Genomic DNA, 15,425 nt, shown 5'->3' with positions numbered 1-15,425 from the left:
ATATAATTTGTAGGTCCAAGGGACTGTATCCATTACATCAATGATTTTAAATAATTCACGAGTCCATTTTTGTGTATAACCTTTCTCAAAATGACTTTTCCATTTGTATATTCTTACAATATCACCAACTTTAAACTTGGGCTTTCTCAAATTAATCTCCTTTTCATATTCTAATTTTGTAAATGTTTCTGATGGTTTTGATTTTGTTGATGAATGAACTGTATTATTGTAATTATCTACAATATCCTGAATTAAATACACCCATTTTTGAGAACCGAGTTGTGTGAATTTTTTATATAATTTCTCTTTTAAAGTACGATTAAAACGCTCAATAACAACTGCCTTTCCTTCATTAAAGGTGCTGTATAATTTAATACCCTTCCCCTTAAGAAATTTCATGAATATTTTGTTATAGAACTCTGTTCCCTCATCAGTCCATAACTTCTTTGGTTTCCTTTTATCCCGATCAAATATTAGCTTAAAGGCTAACATTAAAGTATCACCCCTTTTATTTTTTAAAGGGACAACCCAGGCAAATCTACTCCTCAAATCAATAATGGTTAAAGCATACCTGTATCCCCTGTCATTATTCAATTCAATTAAATCAGCGGACCATATGTGGTCGGTGTATTTAGAATAAACCTTCCTTCTTTTAAACTTTGTGATTATAGGTTTGTGTAATTCTTCAGCCAAAAGCTCCTCAGTCTTGATGACATCATTAGAGCCTAATAGTTTTTTGAGGAATAACCAAGACCAAGTTTCAATTTAGCATTTATCAAATTTCTCACAATAAACCTATCAACTTTCTCTCTCAACGTTGGATTTTGTATCAAAGACAAATTATACAACATTTTGCTGTCGGCTTTATGTTTTTCAGTCAACATAGTGGTTTTCCCATAAGCAATATCATGCTTCATACACACTTCGTCAACCCTATTTGTAGGTTTAGACCAAGGTTTAGGATTGTCAGCTTCATCTAATCTTTTATCCAAGTTTGTTCCTGGACCACAGAAAGAATACCCTGGAAGGTGTAATTCCCCTGGAATTCCAGTTGTTGTAAATTTACTTCCTGACAGAAACTTTTGTATGTCTCCTCCTCTTTTAGGAGAGATGAATTGGCACTTTTTAGAGCCACACACTTGACATATTCCTTTTTGATAAACTCTATTATTTTTAGCTTTAACATAAGAGATATTTTTAGATTTAGTTTTCTTTTTACATTTGAGACAATAACTCATATTTATTTATCAGAAAAATTCCGACAGAGTGTCAAAACCTTTTTGGTTTTCAACATATACATTTCAATCTTTATTTTTAAAACATAAAGAATCCTAAGGAATGCCTTCACTCTCTCCTCCATTTATTTACAAATAAAAACTAACTAAAGTCAATGACACCAACATCATCAATCACATAATCTTTTCCTTCTTCTTCTTCTTCACCACTTTCTCGTTTAAATCTCCTCCCTGAAATTGAAGACATTGACGTTGTTATTTTTGAAACCATTATCTTCATAAGAGTTGTTAATTCTTTAATTTCCTCTTCGGTGCGTTGAGATTGATTTATTTGCTGTAATACACTCAATCTTTTACGAATCTCACTGATTTCCATCTTTTTATATTTTTCCTCCCTCTCTCATTGCTCCCTTTCCTCCCTCTCCTCCTTCTCCCTCTCCTCCTTCTTCTTTTTCTCTCTTTCCTCCTTCTCCCTTTTCTCTCCTTCCTCCTTCTCCTTTTTCTCCCTCTCCTCCTTTTTCTCCCTCTCCTCCCTCTACTCCCTCTCTCTTTGTTCCCTCTCCTCCTTCTCTTTTTTCTCTCTTTTCTCCTTCTCTTCTTCAACTCCTTCCTCATCCCTTGCTACCCTTGAGTTTAAACCCCAAAGAATATTATACATATACTCATCTGGATTTTGAGATATTCTTGTATCTATAATTATTTTTCTCATAATAGGATACCAATAAGATTTGTTGACGATTTCTAAAAGAGTTTTATATTTCATAACTTTGAGAAGTTCATTTTTATTTAATACTTTAAACAAGTCTCTATTTGTGGGTTTAACAATATCAGTATAAGGCCAGTTTTTTATGACAAAATTCCCATGTATATGCTCCAAATCATAAGGTATGTAATACCGAGCACCCTTTTCTTGTAGGTATCCTTGAATACAAAAATTATAATTCTCTTGTAGTCTTCTTCCTGCCATTTATGTATCAGAAATATATGTGAGATTAATATTATGACAGGTAATACCACCCCATCTTCCCACTACCAAATCGGTTTGTATTCCTCGGCTTTCTATCCTTATCTCATGACCTTCCTTCTTTGTCATGCTAACCATCGCTATACTATCATATATTTTTCTTTTCTTAAAACCATGTCTTTGCTGTTTATTAATTGTACTTCCACATAAATCCATATCCTCACCAAGTGGATAATATTCTTCTTTACGAGACTGATTCAAATCATGTGGGTCTTCTATGTTTATTGAAAAAGACCAATTATACCCTAAATCAGGCATATCGTACCCCCATTTATTAATTCGCATATTAACTATATGTCCTTCTTTATAAAATTCAATTGTAAGCAGGTAGCTAAATTCAATGAGGAAAGGTGTATGGTCAGTATAACCAGGTGTTGTGGTTGTAAATTTTACTTGTTTAACAAAACGTGCTGTTTTCTTTAAAAATATATATTGTGATAAATCACTAAATCTAATTAAGTCATTTGCATCTGTAGGGTTTGGATCATTGATTAATTTATAAGTATTCTTCATATTAATATTTTTACTTACACTATATTTTTGTCGTTCAGCCTGTGCCTTTGTATAATAATTTGATAAATCAATATCCTGAGAGGATTTTCCAAAGATAGAACCATCTTTTCCAACATAAGTCATTTATATTAAATTAAAAATGATATCATAAAAATTTTCATTATTGTTGAGTTGAAATAATACATATAAACATAATTGACCACAACATTTAGAATTCATTTCTTGAACTTGAAATGTTTGATAAACACCATTCTGTAAGAATTGTATTACTTCAACAGGTGGTGGCATACCATAACTATCAAAATAATATTTATCCTGACTATTATGAATACAAACCCAATGAGAACCATTCTGTGTGTCTAAATTCATAATAATATTCTTTGTATTCTTATTTATATGTATTAATTCATCTCTCATACAAATAACCACATTATCAATTTTTAGTGTTTTACAATACTTAGTAAGTTCTATATTTGACGTTGTATTCTTTCCAAATTGTTTAAACCATTTATCCATTTATTTATGAGAAAGATACAATCCATTACCCCGTTTAGTTAGTTTAACACCCGCTTGAGCGATAGAGGAAAGCATATCTCCAACCAACAATCTAGCTTTATTAGGTAGACTTTCAAGTTTTTGAGCAAAATCTACAATTACACCACTTCCACTAATTTGTTTCTCCAACTCCTTGTTATGTCTTTCCAATTCTTTTTGAGCTTTTAGTTGTGCCTTCCTTTCGTTAGCAGTTTTTACCGCTGCTGAAATACCACCAGTCAATGCTCCCGCCGCACTTAAACCAGCAAATAAAGGAATTAGAAACGGGAGAAATCCTCCTCTTGACTCGTCTATTGAATATTTCTTTAACATAGGTTTCGTCATTTTAATTTTAAGTGATCCAACATCATTTAGTGTTTTTACTTGTGTGTGTGTGAGTAAAACATCAATTCTTACAGCTCCTTTTCTTTGAATTGTATTAACATTAATAATACAAGGCTTTTGATTTTGAATACAAGATGTTAATTTATTAAGATTGATTTGATTAACATATACCCCAACCATTTATTTATGAGAAAAAACCTATGTGATATTAATCATAACACCATTATCTGTATTAATCTGTAATTCTGTTTCCTCCAAAAGCAAACAATATGCATTAACCTCTTCACTCTCCCCTCTTTCAATGTATAGAGAAGTATCCACTCGATTAGACTTTATAGTTTCCTTTTGAGAACTCAGGTCAATTGCGTAGATTGTATAAAGTTTTTGAAACGCAACCATATCCAAAATAGGATCATTATTACCATTACTTTCACACACCTTTTGGTAGGACTTGTAGGCTTCCGCATAATCATTTTTTTCCCAATCAATTTCCAATCTATCTCGCGGATAAAATGTGCCATCAAGAGAAACCCGAAGTTGTTTCACCTTAGCATTATCACTCAGGGCATTATTCTTATTAGTACCGTCCTCTCCATCTGGTTTTTTAAAAATGAGCCAGAGGTATCGTGGCTTTCCTTGAAGAACACCCAAGTTCCAAGTGTAGGTAGTGTGTTCCAGTTTAACGTGTTGACATCTTCTTTTAAGGTATGATACATTTAGCGGTTTCTTTGAGTTAAGTCTTCTATTTAACATCTCTTCCGTTTTAAGATTAGGAGTATATTCACTGATATACCAACACAAATCATTAATAACAAATTTATTATTTTCTCCAAAAGCATTTTCATCCCCAAAAAGCAATCTATTTACATTATCATTCCTTTGTAGTTGAAATCTAATTTTAAGCCCATACAAAACTTTATCATAATCACAAAATCCAAATATACCTTTCAGAGGTACTGCTACGGTAAAACTATTCTCAGCTTTTGCGTCATCATTATACATTGACTTCCTTTGACTATAACCAGGGTCTGCGTTTGTACCCGTTGACATATCAGGAATAAAACCTTCAACAGCTCCCTTACCCATTCTATCACTAAACGAATATAGTGTAAATTTCATCATTTCAGATGTAGCAGAGACATAATCAACCGCTTCAACCTCTTGTGTTCCAATATACAGGCGGACACTGTCAAACATTTTCCAGAAGAAATCATTTACGAGTCTAGCATTAGTATTATTCGCAGCCTTAGTGAATTTAAATTTACACAGCAAGAAACTATCAGCTATATTCAAGTAAGTTTGTTGATTATTTATTTCAAAACTTTTTGTTCCGTTTGAATTCCAGTCTGTTCCTGTTATAGCATTTACCTTAAAATAGTCTTCCTTTTTAGTGGAGTTTGAAATGATAATCGTATCATCCAAATCATAGATACTATCAATCGCTTCCATACTTGTATTTATATAGCATTAAAATTGTTGAAACCCTGACCCAAGTATTTTAATGATTTTTTGTCGTTCTTGTGAAGATAGTTGAGTTTTACCTTTTTTTATTTCTTTGATTGCTTGTAATTTATGAGACTCCTTTTGAGCATCTTTTATACTCTTTATAGCACCCGCAACGGAGCCCACGGCAGAAGCAGTTGAACCAATTAGGTCTTTATGTTTAAGGATGGTTGAACCAATACCCATTAGAGTATCAATTATCCCATCTCCTTTATTTCGAAATTGATGACCTACACCTCGTTGTCTCTTAGGTTTATAGTATCCTCTACCCACATACCTTGTATAGTATGGTGAAAGGTACATTCCCTCCCCTGTAATTATTTTATATTTTCTCAACTCGTGTTTTCTCACAATAACCATTATTTATTTATTGAAAAACTTCACGTAGGTGAATTCTGATGGATATAATTTCATCATTAAAGGATATCATATGATTATCTTGGTCGGTTATCCTAAAATTTACTCTGTATATGGTTTTTCCTGACACAGGTAAATAGACAAGATTTTTTGGTTCCATATTAAATTTATAACCAATCGGGGTTGAGTATGCACTGAATGAAAATATTGTATTTGTTCTTATTCCATCGTTATAAGCACCATCAATCAAATCACAATGAATTAATACTGAATTTATACCGGAGGATATTTGGATAACATTATCACTGTAAGACATCCCGTTATTTTCAATCTTTTTTGAAGAGAAACCCAATAGCTCTCTAAACGAATTTTCAATCGTGAAATCAACTTTATAATTATTTTTAAGTTTAATAGTTGATTTTGAAGTGTGTTTTTGAATATCTATTACAATATTTTTGGTTCATCACCTTTTTCTTTCATAAGGCGAGAGACTTCTGAAGATATTTGAGAAATCTCGTAAGCTCCAGGTGAAACGGTTATAGTTTTATATCCACTTCCTGGATTATAACTAAACTTGTTGTTTTTCTCTGTGATATTAAACAAGGTATTATAAGTTTCCATCGACAATAAAGATGCCTCATATGAGGTAAGGGGGTCAAGTTGTAGTGGGTAAGGGAATGAAGCTGTGTAATCGCTCGTTGTGAAATTAAAACTAAGAATTGTGCTTCTCATCTTATTTAATATCTAATAAAATATCTTTGTATTGACATTTATTAATTATTTTCATATTCATCAACTGATCTAAAATGGCTGAGGATTCATTAAAACAATTGTTGTTTCCAGCCTTCTTACTACCTAACAACAATAATAGCCTATTAACTAATTGTGATGGGTCATTTGGAAGAAAACTAACACCCGAACCAAGCTTACTTAAAGCATCAATAATATGTTTCTCCTTCTCATTCTTCTTACTTTTACCAGCAACAGAAACTCCATAATCAAGTGCATTTAGCAACTCAATATATACCCTATCTTCCTCTCTTTCCATATCAAGTGGTTCCTCAAAATATTTTGAACCGCTGAATCCGGGGTTTGTTAGAAGAAACATTAATCTTGGAGTTAATTTAACATTTGGTTGAGTAGAACTCAAGAACATCAATTCATCATTAAATATCAATACCTTTTCTTCCACAAGATGAAACACTGCTGGTTCTTCTGTTGGAATGAGACCTGCTCTGGTTTTTGAACCCGCTGAATATTCATTGTTTTGAAGAGCTTCCACAACATAATTAGGGGGTTGATTTACCTCCTCAAGTTTCTGAAATAATCCCTCGTCATCATATTCTAATTCACCAAGTTCTTGTTTTGTTATCTGACTAAAATCTTTGAGCATTTCAAGTTTTTTTGGAGTAAATTCTACCGTGGGAACTGTAGGTGAGTGTTGAGTTTTCAAAAGTGGTTTAAAGAATTTCTCTTGTTTTCTTTCAAAGGCTTCTTCACCAGTTAGTTTCTGTCTCCGTTTCTTCTTTATCTCTTCCTGTTGTTTAACAACTTTTGAAACTAATTGTTGATGTTCCTTAAACTTTCTTTCTCTTTCTTCGGTATTAATTTTCTGTATTTATTTATTGAAAAATATCATTTAATGAATTGTAAAGGTCAATGGGAAAATTTTCCTTTTCTTCATCATTATAGTAAATGTGTTGAAATAAATCTTTTTCTTTAAATATTTCATCAAATTCTTTATTGGTATTAATACGAGTTGTTATTTATTCTTCACTAATACTTGTATCTCTGCTTTTCATACGTTTGCGTTGAGTCTCCTCATCGATATCAAAACCGAATGATAAAATCTTAACTCCATCACCACACAATTGTTTAATAATTTGTCTCATTCCTTCAGGATTAGTTTCGAAAATCCCAAGACCATTAGATTTTACTTTATTTAACTCAGTCTTACAATGTGAATATTTTGTAGAACCAAGAGAGACCTCCTCAAATATTTGACCTTCGTTCCTCAATCGCATATGTTCCTCCATTGAAATGTAGTAATAATCTTTCCCTTCTACTTCTCCTGGTCGCTTTGCTCTGGTTGTAGTACTCACAAAACGAATCATAGGGTGTTTTTAAAAAAAACTTACAATCTTTTCATTTTTACTATTCAAGAGTTTAGATTTATGAAAGTTCTTTCCAGAAGCAGATTTACCCACAAGGTTAATAATAATAGTTATCATTTATATATGTAATTATGTTTAAAATAAAAATACATCCTTTAATATCTCATCTTGTTTCACAACAATATATTTATATTTTCCAATCGTGTGTTTCATATAATTTTCAAATTCTTTTTTACTACATAACGTAGAGCAATTATCTCTCCAAAAATTATTTACATCTATTGAATTTAACTTAAATAAAATAAAAGTATTAGCATTGTTTCTTATTGAGCATCGAGGGAGTTGAAAATATGACTGACTAAGATATATACAATTACAAGAAGAATGTCTCCCTCTTGTATAGTAGCTATCCATTACTGTTTGGTTTCTCTCATTAACACAATCATCAAAGATGACGAGGTTCTTTTTTGATTTATCTAAATCTTGAGGTGAAGGTATATCATCCGTATTATCACTGAGAATACAAGTTATGGGTTTTGGTTTCGATTTTGATTTCTGTGTATCACAAAATAATTGTATTATATCTTCAATATTATAATCATTTAGTTTGTTTTGAAGTTTAAATAAACCGATAATGTCTTCCTTTTTAAGACCTGCATTAGAACCCTGTGAGAGTAGTTGATACTCGGGTTGAAAACTAGACTTTGTAAAAATTATTAAATTATCATAATCTAAAAAATTAGGACCAAGGAGCATCTTTAAAAGTAAACAGGTTTTTCCACATCCGCTTGAACCAACTATTAGACATCTCAATGAATTTGGAATGTTTTTATGGTTATTAAATTTTATCTTATTTTCCCAAACGGGTAAAAAATCATTCATTTATATATTTGGAAAACAAGTCATCCAACTTTTTTTGAGCTATTTTAGAAACTCTATATTTTATCCTGAGTTCGGGTTTAATTTCAAAATAATTCATTATTTTATTTATGTAGTATCTTGTATTAACATTTCCATTAAAATTATTTTGAATAATAAATATCATTAAACCCTTATACATTTCCTCAATACAAAGAGTCTCTTTCCTTGTAAGAAATGGTGTATTATCACCATAATGCTTAACATTCATCTCTCTTATTAATCTTGTAAAGTAATTCATTTTTGGTTCTAATTTAAAAGAGTTATATATATATTTTATATTTTTTATTATCATTAATTAAAATTAAATCACAGAAAATACATTGTTTATATGAATCGTCATCATTAAGCCCCACTCTATCACAAGCCGGACAATTCTCTAATTTATCATATGGAGAGTCTGGAAATTCTAAATATCCTTCAGAACTTATCATATTTATGTGGTAAATTTTTACTTAAACTAAATGCAAGTTTATTCATTAATAAATACAATGTTTCAAAGCACAAAAGACAAATTTCAATCAATCTCTACTTCGGTGAAAGATATAGAAAAATATGTCAAAGATGTTAAATTGAACAAAGATAAATATGGAAATTTTTGGGTAAAACCAGTTATGGAAAATAACATGAGCCCCTCTATTTCATTTAAAGGAAGAGCTCTAACTATACCTGGAAAGACATCCATGAAAGTAAATCTAACAAAAGTTTCTCCTCTACTCCTGGCAATTTATTCAAAGCTTGAAAAAGTGATTGACCACGATACTTTGAAAAAGAATGATAAGACCATCAACAATACTCGTGGAGAAATTTGTATTTACTTTAATAATCCAAAGGGTGTAGATCTAAGTAAAATGAATGATGTTAATATTTCTGGTGAAATGTCATTTCATTCTATGATGGTTAGAGATTATTTAAAGATAACTTTTGATATTAGAAATGTAGAGATTGAATCCGTTAATGAAAGAAAGTATATTGGTATAGATGGAAAGGTTTTTTCTGCTAATTAAATATGAGTCATTACAGCAGTGAAGATTTTACTATTTCATTGAACTCGGACGATAGTGATGATAGTATTTCATTGAACTCGGACGATGGTGATGATAGTATTTCATTGAACACAGATGATAGTTATGATACTAATAGTTTGTGCTCAAATGATAGTTATGAGAGTAGCTTTATTGATGACTCTGAGTATGATTCTGAGTATTCATGTGATAGTTATGACTTCGATGATTCTGAGTGAAAAAGTGTTTTAGTTTAAGCACAGCGATATATATAAAACGGAGCTGTAAAGCTCAAAAGTGTTTTATTTTAAGCACAGTGATATATATAAAACACCACGTTTTCTCACGCTATAAATATGGTTTATTGTGATACTTGCGAGAAGGAACTAAAATATTATAAACAACATATTCTCACCGCAAAACATACATACAACATTCTTAACAAACTTTCCCCTCTTCCACCTAAAACAAAACATTGTAAGGTCTGTAAAACAACCATCCTCAAGAAGGGGTTTAAAGCCCATCTTAAAACTAACAAACACTTGTCAAAATTGTTTACTATTAAAAATACTGATGGTGCTTTCAAAAGACATATCAGGATTCAAATCTTTAACTTCAAACCTCCCGAACCAAAGCCTATAGTTGATGCTGTAGAAATAGTCAAACCTGCTGTTCAAACATTGATTGAAAAAACACTAAAAGAAATGAAACCACTTAAATTTTATATGGGGGTAAAATTAGAAATGACAAAGGATAAAGGAGTTATAGATACACCATACATGAGAACTGAGCCACACTTTATATCTTCATATCAAGATTTTAAAACATCAGGAGTCTATGATGAACTTATTAAACAAGAGCAAGATGTGGATAATTCAATCGTAGGAAGTGGATTCAATATAGGAAAAATTATTTACATAGACATTCATATTCTTAAATCAGATCCTCTAAAAGCTTCTTCTTACATTGATTTACCCAGTGTTATCAAAAATAGAAAAGCAGTTATCAATATCAAAAATAAAGACAATAAATGTTTTCTCTGGTCTATTTTAGCACACTTACATCCTCCACATTTTCATGATGAAAGAGTATCTCATTATAAAAAATATGAGAATACATTAAATACGAAAGATCTAAAGTTTCCGATGACTTTAAATGATATTCCTAAATTTGAAAAGATGAATAATTTATCAGTTAATGTTTATGGTCTAACAGAAACAAACAACATTCAGGTTTTAAAGCTTTCTGACAATTGTAAACAAACTCATATTAATCTTCTATATTTTAATTCAGAGGAAAATTCACATTATACATACATCAAAGATATTGCTAAATTAATAAAACCACAAGTATGTAAAAGAACAAATAAAATATATATTTGAATGCGTTGTCTTAACTTCTTCCATACACAAGAAAGATTAGATAAACATTCAAATTATTGTGGTGAACATAAATCAACGGTAATCAACATGCCTAAAAAAGACTCAAAGATCACATTCAAAGATGAAACGAAAACAATAAAACATCCATTTGTTATATATGCTGATTTTGAAAGTATTTTAGAAAAAATTGAAACTGCTTCTCCAGATCCAAAAGAATCATACACAAATAAATATCAAAAACATACTCCTTGTGGTTTTTGTTATTATATCAAATCATCCGTTGGTGATAAATATAACAAGTTAGAGATGTATAGAGGCTCAAATACCCCAGAGGAGTTTGTGAAACGACTAGAAAAAGACTGTGTTCGATTAACCAAGATAATGAGAGAAACCAATAAACCAATGTCCTTAACAAGTAAAGAAAAAAGGGAATTTATAAAAAACAATGTCTGTCATATTTGTGAGGAGAAAGTTGGTAAAGGTCTAAAGGTTAGAGACCATTGTCATCTCACTGGTAAATATAGAGGTCCGGCTCATCAAAGTTGTAATATTAATTATCAACTCCCCTCTTTCATTCCTGTCTTTCTTCATAACAACGCTCATTATGATACACATCTATTTATCAAGGAACTCTCAAAGACTTCTGGAAGTATCTCAGCAATTCCAAACACGGATCAGAAATACATTTCATTCACAAAAACAATTCACACATCTCCTACTACTCATATCAGATTTCTTGATACATTTAAATTCATGGCAAGTCCATTGGCTAACTTGGTTCAAAATCTAAAAGAGTTTCCATGTCTTTCAGAGTATTTTTTAGATAAAGATTTTCTAACACAAAAGGGAATTTACCCCTATGACTATATGGACTCATTTGAGAGATTCAATGAAACACAACTTCCTTCAAAAGAAAATTTCTATAACAAATTAAACAACAGTAATATATCTGATAAAGATTATGTACATGCACAAAATGTTTGGGAAAAATATAACATCAAGAATCTTGGCGAGTATCACGATTTGTATCTCAAAACTGATGTGCTTTTATTGGCCGATGTATTTGAAGCCTTTAGATCTGTTTGTCGCACTGGATATGGATTGGATCCTGCTCACTACTACACAGCACCTGGATTGGCCTGGAGTGCGATGTTGAAAATGACAAAACAAGACTTGGATTTCATAACCGATGTTGATATGCTTTTGATGATTGAAAAGGCAAAAAGAGGTGGAATTTCACAAGTCTGCTCGAGTAGATACGCAAAAGCAAACAACAAATATCTTCCAAATTATGATCCAACGAAAGAGAGTTCTTACTTGATGTACTATGACGCGAACAACCTGTATGGCTGGGCAATGTCTCAGGCTCTTCCTTATGGAAAACTTAGATGGGTAAAGGAAAAAGACTACAAAAACGTTTTACAAGATGTATGTATCTCTACACAAAAAGAATTGGATGAAGAAAAAGTTGGTTATTATTTTGAAATTGATTTAAAATATCCAGAGGAACTCCATAACCTACACAAAGATCTCCCATTTGCTTGTGAGAAAGAAAGTCCAAAGAAAGAATGGTTGAGTGATTATCAACGATCGTTTGATATAGGTGAATCAACAGAAAAATTACTTACTACATTATATAACAAGAAAAATTATGTTCTACACCAAAGAAATTTGCGACAATATTTATCAAAAGGTCTAAGAGTAAAGAAGATCCATAGGGTTCTAAAGTTCAATCAAAGTCATTGGTTAAAGGGGTACATTGATTTTAATACACAAAGAAGAACAGAGTCAAAAACAGATTTTGAGAAAGACTTTTATAAATTGATGAATAATGCGGTCTTTGGTAAGACTATGGAGAATGTGAGGAAAAGACAAAATATCAGACTATCAACATCTTGGGAACAAGCATCAAAATTAATTAATAGACCGAGTTTTACTCGAGCTGAGGTCTTTACTGAGAACTTTTGTGCGATCCATTTGATTAAAGAGAGTATTGAAATGAACAAACCTATTTATATTGGAACAACAATTCTTGATTTATCAGTCATTAATGTATGATTACTTTTATAATAACTTGAGGAAGAAATATCAAAATGATGTTAATCTACTTTATATGGATACAGATAGTTTTATTTTGAAAATTAATACCAACGATGTTTATTCAGACATGAAAAGAGACATTAATATCTATGACACGAGTAATTACAGTCCAGAGAGTGAGTTGGTCTCTTCTAAAAATAAAAAGGTGATTGGAAAGTTCAAGGATGAATTAGGAGGAAATGTTATGAGTGAATTTGTGGGATTGAGGTCAAAGGCTTATGCTTATAAATACATTGTGAATAACGTTGAAAAGACTGATAAGAAATTAAAAGGTGTAAAGAAAAATGTTATTAAAGAAACAATAAACTTTAAGGATTATTATAACTGTTTAACAACAAAGAAAGAAGAGTTTAGAAAGATTAATGGAATAAGAAGTTTTAAACATCAATTCCATTCAGAAGAGATAAATAAGAAAGCATTGGGGGCTTTTGATGATAAGAGGTTTATTTTAGAAAATGGAATTGATAGTCTCCCTTATGGTTATATAAGTATATAAGTGATAAGATATATAAGTGATAAGATATATATAAGTGATAAGATATACATAAGTGATAAGATATATATAAGTGATAAGATATATATAAGTGATAAGTTAAAAAGGGGGGGTTGGGGATTTTAACGGGCTACCCCCGCCTTTTTTACTATTATATAAAGGATAGAACCAAGTACCAACCAGACTAAAGAGTGGAGGTGTAATCAACCTTGGTATATAAATGGTAAACATAACGAATGTGAAAAATATCAAATAGGTATAATTGAAAAGACAACTGGTAAAACAATTTACAAAACAAATAAGAGAATTAATTTAAATACCGGTGAATTGGGTAAAAAAGATGGAAATATTTTTGAGTGGACAGAAAACTTTGATGGTTGTCAGGAAAATATATACTTTAATTTAAAAATGGTATGTGGTACTGGAGGCGCTCAAACAAGAACATTGAGGGAGGTTTACCATTTTATCTTAGCTCAGTTAAAATATCTTAATAAAGAACCAAACTCAAACATCTTTTTTGTTAATATATTAGATGGTGAAGGGAGTGGCAAGAGAATTAAATTATTTCCCACGCATAAACAAATATTTGTAGGGTCGTTGTTTGAGTGGGTCAAAGATGATTCACAAGATGATATTAAGAGTAAAAGGTTAAAAGGTCCATAAGGTCAGAAGGATCACAGGTTCACACAGAAGGACCATTGTTTAAGTGGTCTAATGAATAAGGATAACATGTCAAAAGGTTAGAAGGTTCGTAAAGAACAGGGTGAGAGAAATAGAGGTGTTTAGGGGCAATGAGGGAGGGGAAAAATTAACATGCAAGTCAATGGGAAAATGAGAGTGTCCCAGAAGCAACATATATACACTACTACGGTGACTGTTGCACCAAATGGTGCTTTTGGTGCGGTTTTGGTGATTGGTGCTTTGGTATTTATTGGTGCTGGTGCATCGATGCAATGCATGCTGTCTCCTCCCTCCCAACAGGAATTTATTTTTGTTTCTCTGAAAGAAAAATCACAGGTCCTGGGTTGCGTTTTGTAAATAGTCAAAATAATGTCACTGTAAATAATGCTCCCCCACCGTTCATGTTTAGTTTGAAAATAATTCCGCAATTCGGTTAGCTGTGGGTGTGAAACTGTTAGGCAGGGTGCAACGCAATTAGCAGGACATATTTATTTGTGTTTTAAAATTGTCGCACTCAGGGTCAGGTTAATTGTGGAGGGTTACGACACCTGCGTGTCACACTAAAGTTAAAGTTTTCGGGCCGGGTTGTCCCGTAAGGAAGGAGGGTGCAGTGTTGAGGATTTGGGAATTGTGTGTGTAATTTGCTGTAAATATTCCTTGTAAATACCTACAATTGTAAAGGTCAAAGGTCGTCCTTAGTTAGGCCATCGCACACACGTAGCCAATCATATGTTTCCCCTCAGTAGTTATGTCCTTCGTAAATGTCAGTATAAGGCTCTGTGGTCCACTAATTCATTGCGTTGCACCGAATCAAATAAGGATAGCTCCCCTTCAATAATTACCTTTCCCAGCCGAACTCTCCCTCTCTGGGTAACGCAACTTAACAAGCGTGGGGTGCGCGCCCCCTCAACTGGTCTGGCTTTGGAAGCGGCGTTCGCTGCTATAATGAATATGTGCTCCGTGCTCTGTTTGGATAGGAGGGGGCCGGGCTGTTCGGCCCCATGCCCAAATAAGGAGACAAGCCCGTGGCTCGCCTCGAGGGGCGCGCCGTTCGGCTCCATGCCCAAATAAGGAGACAAGCCTGTGGCATTGCCATATAAGCTCACGAAACACAGAGCACGGGGAGGGCGGTACCGAAACAGACGAGGGCGTGTCACACCCACGCTTGAGGTATGGTATATGCGTGCAAAAATCGCGCAAGACAGGATTGAGGGAGAGAGAC

Source organism: Myxine glutinosa, chromosome 1, assembly GCF_964187855.1.
Source record: "Myxine glutinosa chromosome 1, kmMyxGlut1.1, whole genome shotgun sequence".
Classification (NCBI taxonomy): domain Eukaryota; kingdom Metazoa; phylum Chordata; class Myxini; order Myxiniformes; family Myxinidae; genus Myxine; species Myxine glutinosa.
The sequence above is the reverse complement of the archived record's forward strand: the minus strand, read 5'-3'. Positions refer to the sequence as shown.